Here is a 14,190-nt window from a genome sequence, read left to right as displayed (position 1 = left end):
GCTGATAAACTGGTAAATTTTCAGAAAACCCCAAGAATTGGGGTGAAGTTGGGTAGGAGCAACTCGGCAGTGACGTAAAACAGCTATTTCAAAATCAGAAAATGGAAGAAAAACACCCAAACGGGTAATCATGCTTTCATACATGTAGAAAAAATGAGGGACCTCCTCAGTATCCCTCCCAAAACAAACCTGGTCTTCCAGACCCGGGACCACCAATTCATACTTCGGCTCATCCTCCTCAGAAGTACAAATATGATGATGAGTACGAAGGTTGGTGATGAACTCGGCATCGACCAAGGGTTTCTCCCCCAAGACCGTAACATCAACCCACTGAGCAAGAACTTCTACAGATGACATTTTTTCCTAGGGTACGATGAAAACCTACAAAGGGAAAAGAAAAAAGAATAAAAAACAAGAGTTCCTAAGGGGGCATGAAATCTAACAGAAACCTACGACGGTGATGAGCGGATATTTTGTACGCTTTTTGGGGGTAATTTCATGTAGATTTTAGCATGTTTTAGTTAGTTTTTAGTAGAATAATATTAGTTTTTAGGCAAAAATCATATTTCTGGACTTTACTATGAGTTTGTGTGTTTTTCTGTGATTTCAGGTATTTTCTGGCTGAAATTGAGGGAGCTGAGTAAAAATCTGAGTTAGGCTGAAAAAGGACTGCTGATGTTGTTGGATTCTGACCTCCCTGCACTCGAAATGGATTTTCTGGAGCTACAGGAGTCCAATTGGCGCGCTCTTAATGGCGTTGGAAAGTAGACATCCAGGGCTTTCCAGCAATATATAATAGTCCATACTTTGCACGAGGATAGACGACGTAACTTGGCGTTAAACGCCAAGTTCATGCTGCTGTCTGGAGTTAAACGCCAGAAAAACGTCATAACCTGAAGTTTGACGCCAAGAAAAGCCTTTACACGTGGAAAGCTTTAATCTCAGCCCCAGCACACACCAAGTGGGCCCCAGAAGTGGATTTCTGCACCAATTATCTTAGTTATTCATTTTCTATAAACCTAGGGTACTAGTTTACTATTTAAACAACTTTTACAGACATTTCTTGTACCTCATGACATTTTCATATCTGAATTACATACTTTGTGACGGCATGAGTCTCTAAACTCCATTGTTGGGGGTGAGGAGCTCTGCAGCGTCTCGATGATTTAATACAATTCCTTTGTTTTCCATTCAAACACGCTTGTTCTTATCTAAGATGTTTATTCGCGCTTAATTGTGGAGAAGGTGATGATCCGTGACACTCATCACCTTCCTCAATCCATGAACGTGTGCCTGACAACCACCTCCGTTCTACATCAGATTGAATAAATATCTCTTAGATTCCCCAACAGAATCTTCATGGTATAAGCTAGATGGATGGCGGCATTCATGAGAATCCGAAAAGTCTAAACCTTGTCTGTTCTTTTATTTTTATAATCAAATCCAGTAATTTCACTTTTAATCCAAACAATCCTATTGACATCCTAACTAAGATTAATAAAATAAATATTGATTGCTTCAAACCAATAATCTCTGTGGATTCGACCCTTACTCACGTAAGGTATTACTTGGACGACCCAGTACACTTGCTGGTCAGTTGAACGGAATTGTGCAAGTAATCAGTTAGTTAAATTAGTTCTCCTTGGCACATGCCAAGGAGCCATTAATTAAGAATCACAATTTCGTCCACCACACAGCACTGATTGTGCGAGGCCCCAACTGGACGCTGCCATTCGAGATAATGTGTGATGCATCAAACCATGCTGTAGGTGCCGCGCTTGCACAGCGCGATGGTAAACTCCCTTATGTCATTGCTTACTCTTCTAAAACACTGGAAGCAGCACAATCCAACTATACCACTATAGAAAAGGAACTCCTAGCTATTGTTCATGCTTTAGATAAATTCAGATCTTATTTGCTAGGGTCCAAGATAGTGGTATACATGGATCATGCAACTTTAAAGTACTTATTAACAAAGAATGAGTCAAAACCTAGACTCACACGTTGGATCCTTCTTTTGCAAGAATTCGACATTGAGATTAGGGATCGGAGTGGATCTCAAAACTTGGTTGTGGATCATTTAAACCTCCTTGAGAATTTAAAATTTGACCCATTTCCGATCAATAACTCATTCCCATTGGATAGTTTGCATGCTGTGTCGGATAGCTTTCCTTGGTTTGCCCCAATGGCAAACTACTTGGTTGTGAAAATATTCCCTCCCAACTTTTCTAAAAACCAAAGGGACAAGTTGAGGAGTGACTCTGAATACTATATTTGGCATGACCCTCACTTGTGGAAAAGGGGCATGGACCAAGTAATTCGAGGATGTGTGTCCGAATCTGAAATTCAACCTATTCTTGAAGCTTGCCATTAGTCTGAATGTGGTGACCACTTTGGCCCACAAAGGACAGCTAAAAAGGTGTTGGATTATGGATTTTGGCGGCCAACCTTATTCAAGGATGCTAACCGGTTCTGTGTGTCTTGCCATCAGTGTCAGAAGTCGGGAAACACGTCCCAAAGGGATGAGATGCCTTAACAACCTATGTTGTTCTGTGAGATATTTGATGTATGGGGCATTGACTTTATGGGACCGATTTCCAACTCAAGTAGGTATCTATATATTCTGTTAGCGGTTGACTATGTGTCAAAGTGGGTAGAAGCGATACCTACCCGCCTTGACGACGCCAATACCGTCATTTCTTTTATTAGAGACTACATTGTATGCCGTTATGGGTCACCACGAGCAATCGTGAGCGACCAAGGATCCCACTTTTGTAACAGGAAAGTAGAGGCACTGCTCAAGCGCTATGGGGTATTGCATAAGGTTGCCACTACTTATCACCCACAGACCAACGGACAAGCGAAAGTGTCCAACCGTGAGATTAAGAGAATCTTGGAAAAAGTGGTCAATCCACAAAGGAAGGATTGGTGTCTCTGATTAGGAGATTCACTGTGGGCGTATAGGACGGCCTACAAGACTCCGTTAGGGATGAGTCCCTTCCGGATCATCTATGATAAGGCAAGCCACCTTCTGGTGGAATCGAGCATAAAGTCTATTGGGCAGTAAAGCATTGCAACATGGATCCAACCAACGCGGGAGTGGCCATGAAATTACAGCTAGAGGAGCTTGAGTGTTTGAGGAGCGAAGCGTATGAGAATGTCCGGATTTACAAGGAAAAGACTAAAGCATTTCATTATCATCACATCCGGAAGAAGGATTTTCAAGAAGGTGATGAGGTTCTTCCTCTACAACTCGAGGCTTAGATTCATGCCTGGCAAGCTCCGTTCTAGATGGGAAGAACCCTTCAAGGTGAAGGAGAAAAAGCCCTATGGAGTAGTGGAATTGTTTGATCCTAAAAGTGAAGCAACTTTCAAGGTTAATGGACATAGAGTGAAGAAGTATCACGGCTACAAGCTCCCAAAGGAGCTAGAGGTGATCCTACTAACGGATGCACCTAGAGGAGGAGAAGCTTAAGCGACTGAGCGTCCAACTTAAGGACGTTAAAGAAAAGTGCTTAGTGGGAGGCACCCCACCGTGGTAAGATCTTCCTTGTGTATACCGTTTTGTTTTTAGCTTTAGATTCTTTTGAATTTTGTGACCTGATTGCTTAGGAATGCTAGTTTTATTGTTCTTGTTGGATAACTAGGATATTTAGATAGATTTCATCATTTTGATATGGATGAATTGTTGAAGTGGAGAGAATGCTATGTTTTGAATAATGCATGAATTTGAGTGTGTTCTCTTGACTACTAGCTTGAACACCTGCCAAAAATGTGTTAGAATAGCTTCTTCTATGTTGTGTAAAAAAAAGCTAGGAAAAATGGCATCCGCGTGCAAGCGCACTGTGCGCGCGCGCGCCGGTGGTGCATTCCATACACCTGGGCCAAAAACCATAGAGTCATGCCTACTTTGTGCCTATTTCGTGCTAGGCACCCACGCGCCAGCGTACGTGCCGCCTGCGCGCCCCTTGCAAATTGGCCATCGACGCGCAAGTGCACTGTGTGCGCGTGTGCCGATGGTGCATTATGAACTCCCTGGTACAAAAACCAGAGAGTTGTGCCATACTTGACGCGTCAGCGCACTGCGCGCGTCCGCGCCGGTAGCCAATCACATCAGGCACGCGTCCGCACACTGTGCGCTTCCGCGCGCCTGTGCTGCATGCCAACTCTGGTACAAATCACCCGAGACTTAGGGCTACTTTGTGCGAACCCTGTGCCAGGAGCCCAACTGTATTCACGCGTACGAGTCCCTCGCTCAACACTCACCGACGCGCCAGCGCACCGTGAGCGCGCGCACCGATTGCGCGACCCAGTTTTAAAGTTGCGCGCCCTGTTCTGTCCTTCTCCCACCTTCTTTCTTATTTCTTTCTTCTTCTTTCTCCATCACCTCTCTTCCTTCTTTCTCTTCCACAATCCACCACCACCGTCTCCAGCTACTCACTGGCGACCACCACCACTTCCGGTGGCACTACATCTCTTCTATCTCTTTCTCACTTTCACAAAAAGAAAATTCCACCTTGTTCTTTTACACTTCTCAAGGTTATACTCCTTCTATATCTCATCTACTACTTTCTTTGCATAATCTCTTCTTCTAGATAGATTTTTCTTGCTGATTTACTTATTTGCTCTTTTAGTTGTATGATTACACTACTTACTTTTTATTTGTTTACTTTTCCTTTTTCTTGTTTTTCCATGGATGTTGAATTTGAGTTTTAATTTGCTTTAATAGATCTTCTTGTTGTCTCTCATTGTCTTTGTCAGTTAGTGATGTTATGTGATGATTGATATTTCATTTTGGGATTCTAATTGGTTGTGTATCTCATAAATACTCATTGCTTTTTAACTGCACGCCAAGTGTTCGGGGAAATTCACATATGCCATTTTGGTTCATTCTAGTCATATATCTTCAATTTGGTGCTTCTTCCTCATTCACTTGCTCTCTTCAAAGTGCATTGAACCCATTTTGCTTATCACTTGCTAATTAGATACTCATTGAACATTAGTTGCTCTTTGTTATGGATGCTTGAGATTATTCTTCTCATGCCATTTTGCATGCGTTACTCCCTCTTGCATCGCATGCCAAGTGTTGTGACCCATGTCTCTATGATCACCTTGTTGCACTACTTTTTTGGGCACTACCTTTCACTTGCATGTTTCTGTTGAGATGATTCTTTGAGATTAATGGTTTCCTTTTTCCCTTCCCTTTTCAGGATGTCCACCAAGAAAGGCAAGGAGAAAGCTCCAAGGAAACCAGCCGCAAAGGGGGCACCTATTCCGAGGGTTACTTGAAACTGTAGGTCAATCTTGGACGAGATCTTTTGTACTGGTCGGCGCTGTTGAGTCTGATTTGGTGATGGTGGTCGGAGCCGCCGTGTCCGACTAGTTGGGCTTGGTGGTGGTGCTGATCCTTCGTCACCGGAGGGTGGTGGTACCTGCAAGGGACTCCAATGCTTAAGTTAGCAAGGGTATTAAGCAGGTTTTTAGTAGAATTAGAGTATGAGTTATACCTGTGTGCTCCAGTGTATTTATAATGAGGAGGAGTGACCTTTCTAGAGATAAGATAGTTATCTTATCTTATCTTATCTTATCTTCAGGTGAAGTCATCTTTATCTTTAAGGGTACCGCTCTTATCTCTATAGGCTTGGGGTACCTTAGGATTTGGTTCGTGTTCCTCCATTGGGCCCTTTTTGGGCTTTTCCTGGTGATTTGGCCAAGCTCTTGAGGAAGAGGTCGGATAGTCCTGGCCTGAAGAGGTCGGTTGACATGTCGTCAAGCATCCCGGGTGGGATAGCTCGACCCAGGGTATGAACTGTGCCCCTGCTTGAGCGTGGTCTTCCTTTTGAGGTTGAGTCCCTAGTGTCAAGACTTCAATCCTTTCTTTTATTGAAGCCATGCTCGAGCATTGTCGATTTCTTTTTGTAGAGACCCCTTCTGAATACGGAGCATTTCTTCTCTTTTTCTTTGATTTTTGAAAACGGGTGTTCCTTTGCCTTGGGAACGTGCAAGGGTTTTTAATGCCCCATTAATTTCTTAATGTTCTGTTTTTTTTGTCTCCCACTTTCTCATTTTATTTTTGAATTACATCAAAACTTTCTCTTTTATGTTTCTCTTCACTGTTGCTCGCTGTAACTTCCCCCTTTCTCTCTTTTCTTTCGTTTCATTTGTGCTTCCTTGTTTTCTTGGGTTTTTCGCGTCCCCACACTTCTCTCTATGACGCCATTGGTGGTTGTTGGTGTTTTCTTTGCTCGAAGGCAATTCCAGATTTTGTCTCTTCGTCTCCCACTTCTTCAGTACTTTCTTTCAGGTTGGTTCTTCATTCTGTTTCTTTTACTTCTTTCGTCGTTCTTTCCTTGTGCTTCCATTGTTCTATTCCCTGTAAAGTTTCGGTTTTTCTTGATTTTATGTTGGAAAGCTTGAACCTTTTCATATTACCATGCTTGGTTATCACTTTGATGCATGTTTTCTTGTTTTCTTTCGACCTTATGTATGTTCTTGGGTGGATTTCCTGGTAATTTGGCGTTTTTAGGGCTTCACATGTTGTCACTACTTTCTGATCGTATTTTTTATTTTTTGAGGTTTTATGAACTGCTGTTTTGAAAAAGGTTGCTCCTTTGATGACTTTCGCCCTGTTGAAAGTTTTGCTAATAGATTTGTAAGAGACGACGATTTTTTTATGACTTTGCTTTGATTTTCGTCTTTTTCTTCTCGAGACCTTTCTTGTTGGAAGAGGGTTATTTTCTTTGCTGAGAGTTTTGTTGGGATGTTAGCCTTGTAGATTTTTTCTGAGCCCTTACTCTGTCACTGCCTCCAAAGGATGCCCCTGGACCTTGGTGTGCGTCTTGGGGTTTTCCTTTTACTATTTGTATGCTCGAAGTCATGTTTGTCCGAGATGTTTTCATGTCGCCCGAGCTGTTTTAGTTTGTAATCCATTTTCTTTTTCTTGCTGTAGGACTAGTTGGCCATGTCTTCTCGCAAAAATATTGTTGAGACGTCTTCCAAGATTCCTTACGGTATGTTCGACTGGCTGGACTCCCTTGTGTTGATGTGTGTCTCCGTGGTAGATGCTGAGTTTTGTGCAGAGCTGAGAAAACATCATAGGATTTGTAGTAGTCATGCCCAGGAGAAAGATTATGAGCTTGTAGCACCTGATTCTGATGAGAGGGTTTGTTTCCCGACCTTGGCTCAGGGGGAGCGTCCCTTTTTTTATGCCTATGACTATTTTTTCAGCCAGTTGAACATTACTTTCCCTTTTACTTCCTTTGAGACTGACTTGTTATGGTCATGTAACGTTGCTCCATCCTAGCTCCATCCAAACTCTTGGGGTTTTATCAAGATTTTTCAGTTGCTCTGCCAAGAATTAGATGTCACACCTTCTCAAACTCTCTTTCTATATCTCTTTGTTATGACCAAACCTGAGACTACCAAAAAGAAAGCTTCTTGGGTTTCTTTCAGGTATGCCCTAGGGCACAAAGTCTTTTCCATGTATGATGAGTCCTTTAGGGACTTTAAGAACTACTTTTTCAAGGTTCGAGCTATTGAGGGAGCTCGACCTTTTTTCTTAGAGGCGAATGGTGAACCTGCCTTCCCTTTGTGTTAGCAAAAGAATGTTGTAGTGTCTCGATATTCATGGGAGATGCTTGATGAGGTCAAGCAGGCCTTTGTAACTGTGTTGGAGGATATTTGGCGGGAACCTCCCCATCTTGACACAGAGATTTTTGGTGGACCCTTCTCTTGTCCGAGCCGAACTGGGTAGTGACCGACTTCTTTTGTTATGTTTTGTTTGTTTTTACTTCTTTTCTTCCAGTTTTGTAACTTGTTTTGATTTGTTTTTTCAGAGATGGCCAAGACCAATGATTCCATGAAAGCCTTTAAAAAGGTGATAAAGGCTACTACTACGCAGAATATTTCGGCCAAGGCTGCAAGGGAGGGATCTTCTCAAGTTCCTCCTAAGAGACCGATCTCGAGTTCTACTGGGCCGAAGAGGGTGATCCCAACACCTCAGGTCCATTTAGTTAATCCTCCCCAGACTTCTGCTGCTATCTTTTCTCCCACTGTCGTTCCTCCTCCAAAAAGACCCTGGACTGTCAAGTCTTTTAATCTAGATGCTCCCGACTTTGATGCTGTCGGGTTTGTTGATCAACAAATTGCTCCTTATGGTGTTATGCCTACTGATGATGTATCCATTCTTCATCATTTGGATTTTATCACTCAGAGTGGCATTAAACTGGCACACATCGGAGCAGCTTTATACCAGACCGCTCAAGATCTTCCTATCCATGCTACAAAGGCCTTTTTGGAGGAGGCCAAGTTGGAATTTGATCGAATTAAGGGCTTGAAGGAGGAGCTCGAGGTGAAAGTGGCCGAGTTGGAGAAAGAGTTGAAGGGGGAGAAGACTCGGGCTCTTGCTTTGGCGGCTTCTGCCAAGTTGTCTGAAGATATGGCTTTGAAACATAAGGATAGCTATGTTACAACTTATAGGGAGATGATGGGTCTGAGGGAGGAGTTGGAGTCTGCCCGAGCTGATTATGCCGAGCTCCAGGGTCATCTTGTGGGCAGTGTAAATGCTGCTTATGAGAATCTAAGGGATCAAGTTTGAGTTCTTGCACCTGATCTTGACCTTACTCTTTTCAGCTTGGACAACATCGTAAAAGATGGTAAGATAGTCCCAGATGACCCTGATGATGATGAAGTCGACCCTCCTCCTGTTCCTGCTACCAAAGCCTCTATTGCGCCACCCTCTTCAGCTCAGGTAGCTGAGGCAGCTGAGGTCGCTCAGCCTGATCTGATCCAGACGTCCAGATTCTGAACCGGGATGATGGGACGATTGATACGGTTCCTCTTCAGACTCGTCCTCCTTCACCCTAGGATGCTATAACTGGGAAGTCCTTGGATCCTTTATGATTGTTTCTTGGTGTATTTGTGTATAGCCTGGCTTGTGGGCTTTAAACTCTTTTTATTTTGGGGTCGACTTCAGGTGGCCTCTTTGGTCTTGTTTATTATAACCATTTTATTTCTGTTTGTCGATTACTTTGCTTTAATATTTGTCTGGTATCTTCAGGGTGTTGGAACCTTGCGTTCTGATCTCTTTTGATTGCCTTCTGTCTTCATCTCGATCTTTTGGAAATTATCTCTAGTAATCCTTTTGTTTGGACCTTTGTCATGTCTTTTAATGTGGATTACTGTATAACTTTTTATAGTTTGTGGGAGGCTGACTTCATCATGTCGGTTCCTTCTAAGTTATTTCTAGTAATCCATTTGGGATCTTTGTCAGATCTCTTTTATAGATTACTTTTATAACTTTTTTATGGGAGGCCGACTTCGTCAGGTCAATGATTTAAGAAAATTGTCGTGTCGGTATAGAATTTCACACAAATTAAAATCTCGTTGCAAGTATATGGGGTTGACTCACTCAATTCACCCCAAATCATGCTTTCCAATATTTGTTTTTCATCTAACAATCAACAATTACTTTATGCATTCATACAAATATCATGAGGGCTTTCCATAGGTTGTAATGGGGCTAGGGTCAAGGTAGGATGTATATGGTCAAGTGGACTAGAATTTGAATATTTGATTAACCTAAGCTTCCCACCTAACCTATATAACAACCTAGACAATTCAAAGCTAACCTAACTACACATTCTTCACTTTTTCACACACTCATGCATTCTATTTTTGGTCACCACACATATACATTGATTCTTATTCAACTTCACTTTGGGGCATTTTGTCCCCTTTTTATTGCTTTTCTTTTTTCTTTCTTTTCTATATGTCTTTTATTTTATTTTTTTTCTTTTTTATCATTTTTTTTCAAACTTTGTACAAGAACATCAATGCATATGGTTTACACATGATTAATACATGAGTATGTACCTGTTCCATGGGTTACCTAAAACTGTAGGTCGATCTCGGTCGAAATCTTATGTGCTGGTTGGAGATGACGTGTCCGGTGTGTAGGTGGTCACCGGAGCTGCCGCGTCCAATTTGTTGGACTGTCAATGCTGCTGACCCTTTGTCACCGGAGGGTGGTAGTACCTGAAAGGGATTTCGATGCTTAAGTTAGTAACGGTATTAAATAGGTTTTTAGTAGAATCAGAATATGAGTTATACCTGGGTGCTCTAGTGTATTTATAATGGTGTGGAGTGACCTTTCTGGAGATAAGATAGTTATCTTATCCTATTTTATCTTATCTTCGAGTGAGGTCATCTTATCTTCAAGGCAACCGCCCTTACCTCTATAGGCTTGGGCTGCCTTAGGATTTGGGTCGTGTTCCTTCGTTGGGGCCCTTCTTTGGGCTTTCCTGGTGACTTGGCTGAACTCTCTGAGAAGAGGTCGGGTCGTCCTGACCTGAAGAGGTCGGTCGCTTTGTCTGTAGAACATCCCGGGTCGGATAACGCGACCCAGGATATGAACAGTATCCAATTCCCAAGATTTCCAACACAAATACAAAATATACTTTTATCTCTACCCAATGTTCCCAACTTTCCCAAAATCAAATGATAAATACTCTCACTAGCCTAAGCTAATCAAAGATCTAAATTAAGGACATTTATTATTTTTCACTTAGGCTTGTAATGTGCTACAATTATGAACAAATGGGTTAAGCATAGGCTCAAAATTGGCTAACAATAGAAGATAAAAGGTAGGCTATTTGGGTAAGCGAGCTATTTGAACAATGGACTCAATCATATAAATTTATGTATACACAAAATAATGGACATAAAGAATCAAACAAATCAAAGATTACAATCATAAGAAGAGAATAATGCACACAAGAATGAAAATAAGTGGTTATATATGATGTAACCACACAATTAGGCTCAAATCTCACATGGTTGTGTTCTTAGCTCAAAAATGATGTTCCACAAAGTATATAGTTCAAGCAAGTTCTAAACAAAAAAATTTTTTTTTCAATCAATTGGGGTGCCCTATAGATACATATGCAACGCAATGCAAGAATATGCGACTAAAAATCCTAAAATGAAATGCAAAAGTGTTGGGATTAGAAACTTGTCACCCAAAAATGCCAAGTGGTTGGACAACCTCCCCACACTTAAAAATTTGCACCATCCTCGGTGCACTCAAAGATGAGCAAGGGGGGTATGGCGACCTTCCTAGTTGCCACCTCCAGCTGGTAGGTCAACCGATGCTGCGTGTTCTTCTTCCGCTTCAATTGTTGCTTATGATGACTTATCCTAAAAATAGAAAACAGGAGATAACAAGACAAGTAAATGCACAAGCAAACAAGCATGGATTGTTGGAATGAGGTAATTCACTAGAATTGAGTGAGTGAGTTAATGTGACATTGATGAAAAATAGGCGTGTGGGTCCTAACTTGCATGTGGTTTAGAACTCACACCCTAGTACAAAAAGTTATGTAACAATTACACAAAAGAAGTATGCACTTCACTCATTCTAGTGTGCTTGAGATACTTTAAAAGACTTGTAGGTTGAGGCAACCAAACAAGTAGTGAAGAAGCATAAAAGCATTCAAGCAAAAAATTAAGCAATTGTGAAATTAGATAATGCATGGACATTGATTGATGTGTAGGTAGACTTAATGAACAAAATGGTATATGAAACTCACACAACAATCAATGACACATATTGAAGTTGTTGCAACACCTAAGTGACATAGAGGTGAAACACATGGATGCTATGGAACTTAGGAAAAAGAGGTTAGAAGTGAAAATCCATCACATAGCAAGCATGGTCTACAAAGCTAAGAAAGCTCAAAAATATGTCACTAGGTAAGCTTTTGGTTCAATTTCACAAGTCCAAAATCTCAATGCATGAAATAGGTGATGTGAATAATGTAAATCATGAACAAGCATCACCTAAAAAGATGCAATGATAATATACAATTGCCTAACAATGGATGATGAATGCATGGTGGCCAAAACATGCAATTCAAAGAGGTAACATGCATGAAGGCAATGTAACATGTACTTGGTATTCACAAATGTTAAGCATGGAAAGTTCTAAACCATGTAACCAAATATAACCTCAACAAAGAAATCCAACAATGACAATTAACAACAATGATGTTAAGATAACAGCCTATTAATAATGAGCAGCAATAAACAGTAGACAAGATTAGTAATCCAACACTTATAATGGAAAACAAAAATTAAACTAACTAAATAACTAAAAGAAGTGGTGTTACATGATATTTGGTAGTGTTGGATGATGTTTGAAGGGTGGAAAGAAAAGAAGAGAATAAAGAAGAAGGGAAGAAATGGAAAGAAGAGAAGAAAAGATGGTGGGTGAAACAGGGACAATCCACGCGTGCGCGTCATGTGCGCGTAAGCGTGGAACGGTGAGATGGAAGCGTCGCGTACTCGCAAGGTATGCGTGCGCGTCGATGGGTTATTTTGCAAACGACGTGTACGCGTGAAGTGCGCGTACGCGTGCATTGGACAAAGTTGGCACACTTCAGGCACAACTCTCGGGTGAATGTATGGGAAGTGGAAAACTTCAATCCACGCGTGCGCGTGCATGACGCGTGTGTGTGGATGGTTGAAATTACTTGGGTCATGCGTATACGTGGAGTGCACGTGCGTGTGGGTGGTGGTCTGTTTTTCAAAATTTTTCTATGTTTTTGCACCAAACCAAGCATTCCAAACCTCCAAACAACTACCAAAATATCATAAAACCTTATTTAATATACTAAACTCCCAAATAAACATATCTAACCAAACAAAACATAAAATTAAACTAATTATTAGCAATATTTACAAAAAGGAAATAAAAGAAAGATGTTACCATGGTGGGGTGTCTCTCACCTAGCACTTTTGTTTATTGTCCTTAAGTTGGACTTATGGGGAGCTATCCATCAAGGTGGCTTGTGCTTGAATCCATCCTTGAACATCCACCAATGCTTGGACTTCTATTGTGTTTCATCATTCAAAGTTACTATCTCCAAGCTTTGATGGAGTTCTTCACAAACCATGGGCCCTCAAAGTTGATTCTCACCCGTCCTTGAGTTGATCATGGTGATTTCCTCCGGGTGGCAAGAGAGATGAATTCTCATGGAAGCACCAAACTATCCTCCTAGACCTATCAAATTGAGCACTAGTCCAACCCTTTCTCCTTGAAGCTTCAACCATAATGAGCCTAGACTTACAACACCAACCACTAAACATCCTCCTCTTACGCTTAATTCCACAAAGCGCCCTAAGTTGGCCATCCGTCTCAAGCAAACCATATTCAAGTGGCATTACAAAGCTAATACTTAGAAGTTTTAACCACTCAAACGAAGGATTGGATGACAACTTAGGTGGAGGGGTTCCCAACGGTCTTGATAAAGCATGTTCCAATTCCGTCCATCCTCTTCTAAAGGCTTCTACCACTTGGCAAGCTTCTTCAAGCTTCATTCCTTGCCAAGCTTCCTCAAGTTCCCATTCTTCTTCACCAATGCTTTCAATCTCTTCCCCATCACTCAAATCATAGATAGGAGGTTTAGTAAAATCTACCTCATCATCAATTCCAAGTATAGTGGGGAAGGACTCTTCAAACTCAAAAGGATCATATGTTGATGCGGAATCATCATAAATAGGAGGACCTATTTCTTGGGTCACTTCTTCCAATTCTTCAATCACATTGTGCCTTGGAGGTTATGCACTCTCATCCTTAACATCAACTTTAAATTCCATGGAAGAAGGCTCTTCAACTTGTGATTCCTCTATGTACTCAACATATCCTAAGGTGCCAACCACTACTTCCTTTGGTTCAATCATCTCTACCTTATCCTCTTGTTGCACTTCTTGCTTTAACTCCTCTTCTTCACCTTAGAGCTTCAAGTTCACTCCCTCACTAAGCTCCTTGGGTGCTTCTCCACATTCAACAATGGGAGTGCCTTAATCGCATAAGCTTAGGCGGGATGAGACTATGTTACCAATGACTTCTACTATGATAGCCGGTGCGCGAAATTGTGAACAATACTTTTTCACAACTCTCATAATCCCCGGTCATGAACCCCAAAGATTTGGAAGCTCAATACCATGGCATTACACAACTTCGCACAACTAACCAGCAAGTGCACTGGGTCGTCCAAGTAATAAACCTTACGCGAGTAAGGGTCGATCCCACGGAGATTGTTAGTATTGAAGCAAGCTATGGTCATCTTGTAAATCTTAGTCAGGCAAACTCAATTGATAATAGTGATGAACGAAAATAACACAAAGGTA

Source organism: Arachis duranensis, chromosome 6 (assembly GCF_000817695.3).
Source record: "Arachis duranensis cultivar V14167 chromosome 6, aradu.V14167.gnm2.J7QH, whole genome shotgun sequence".
NCBI classification, from domain to species: domain Eukaryota; kingdom Viridiplantae; phylum Streptophyta; class Magnoliopsida; order Fabales; family Fabaceae; genus Arachis; species Arachis duranensis.
This window is presented reverse-complemented; position numbering follows the sequence as displayed.